Genomic DNA, 2168 nt, shown 5'->3' on the forward strand with positions numbered 1-2168 from the left:
TCCATTAAATTCTAGAAATTTCACTATTGCAGTGACAGAAAACAGCGGTGGTTGAGTGAAAGGAAGGGGTGAGGGAGGGAGGCAAGGATTAAATAGAAAGGGGCATAAAGAAAGTTTTTAGGGAAAAGAAACTGTTCTCTACAGTGCCACAGTTCAGGAGTAACTGGGTGGTGGGAACTAAGGGGAGAGGAGGGTGTGAGGGATGAGGGCAGAGGGAAGGGCTGGGGAAGCAGGAGGTGAGGACAAGGAGCAGGGGAAAGGATTCCAAAGCAGTGGAGGAGCCTAGCAGGGGGTTCTGTGCATTCGGTGTTTCTGTACTGGGCAGTGTGGTAGTTACACAACTATAAATAATTACCAATATTCACCAAAAAGCGCAGCTAAAACTGGTGAATTTTATTACACGTAAATGCCCTAACAAGCAAAAAAAAAAAAAAAGGCCGGGGGAGGCAAAAATAAAGACATTTTTAGATCATCAAAACCATAAAATTCATTTCCCAGGGCTCCTGTACTACATTTAATTTTAAAGAAAATTCTTCAGGGTGAAGGGAAATGATACTAGATGGTGACCCAGATACACAGAAAGGAATAATTAACAACAGGAATGATGCACACACACGTGTCACATTCACACTCATTTTCTTAATTTCCTGAAGACATATGGCTGCTTGTGTGAAACAAAAACTATTACACTGTACCATTGACTTTATAATATAGATTGATATAATATATAAAACTGTAATAGCATAATGGTAGGTTAAATGAAACTACACTGTTACAAGTATCCTTTATTTTGCCAGATGTAGTTTAATAGAATCTGAACTTCACTGTGAAAAGTCAAGGAATCGGGTTTCCATTCTTACAACAATAAAAAACTAGTGTAAAGAAATATAGCTAAAAGTCACTAGGAGAATTAAAACCATAAACTAAAAACTGTTTATTTGACACATAAGAAAGTAGCAAAGGAGGAACAGAAACAAAAAGATATGAGACAAATTGAAAACAAATAGCAAATTGTAGAGCAAAATCCCGCCATAGTAAGGAAAGAAATGACAGGACTTTGCTCACATTAGCAGGACCGCTGAGCACTGTGGGGAGAACAGACATGGGCAGGAGGTGAGGGACAGTGTTAGTGCCACCATTCAGGAGTGACAGGGTGGCCGGGACTAAGTGGGGGGAGGTGTGAGGATGAGAGGGGCAGAGAGAAGGGCTGGAGAAGCAGGAGGTGAGGAAAACGAGAGAGGAAAGAATTCTAAAGCAGTGGAAGAGCCTAGCAGGGGGTTCTTTGCATTCGGTATTCAACACATTTTGTTGGACTTCCTAAAAGCTAAGTGGCTCCTTATGATTAAAAAAAAGAGTTACAAAAATATCGAGAGTCCAGATAAAATATGCACACTGCTTAGATGCTCATAGTTCAGGAAAACAGGCATGGAGCACTCCCAACTTTGAGGTGATGACTACAGGCTCCCGGTTGCAATAGACAGTAACAAACCCTGCTTCTTTGTATTCAGGAGATGTTCTGGACTCACACAGAGAAACTCGGGCTAGGGAATGAAGGTAATGTTAAAGGCAACAACCCAGAGGCACAGATCCATAGTCTGGGAAAGTAAAACTTAGGAGCTTTGTAATGCTGTTTTGACACAGGTCTTTTACAAATTGGATTTCTAACCATTCAGGGATTACCAACATCGTGCTACCTACTGTATTAATAAACGAAAAGGAAACTGGTCTCTATGAGAATCTCTACGTGGTGCCTTCAGACAAAACTTCACCAGGTTTAGAGAGAAAACCCCTGTCTCTACACCCCCATTCCCAGGGTGAGCTCACTGTCTGGCATGAAGTTCCCCGTGGTCAGTTTCCCTGCACAAAGGTCCAAGGGGAGAGGTAGGTGTGGGAGGCAGGGAGTCCAGTTCAGGGATGGGGATTCCAGGACGAGTAGGGAAGGGGAAGGGGCTGCGTGCAGCCCCGGGGTCTCTCCCTGGTTTCCACAGACAGATACTTGTCCAGGACTCAGGCAGACAGTGTGACAAAGAGGCCTGGTGTAGGAGAAGAGGGATCAGGACGAAATCCTGATCCCTCTGGGGCTCTCAGGTTCTCGGGCCTTATCTGCACTGGGGAGGCGCAGAGTTGGGGATTCCCCACTCCCCTAGTTTCACTTCTTCTCCCAACAG

Source organism: Mandrillus leucophaeus, unplaced genomic scaffold (genome assembly GCF_000951045.1).
Source record: "Mandrillus leucophaeus isolate KB7577 unplaced genomic scaffold, Mleu.le_1.0 Scaffold1387, whole genome shotgun sequence".
NCBI classification, from domain to species: domain Eukaryota; kingdom Metazoa; phylum Chordata; class Mammalia; order Primates; family Cercopithecidae; genus Mandrillus; species Mandrillus leucophaeus.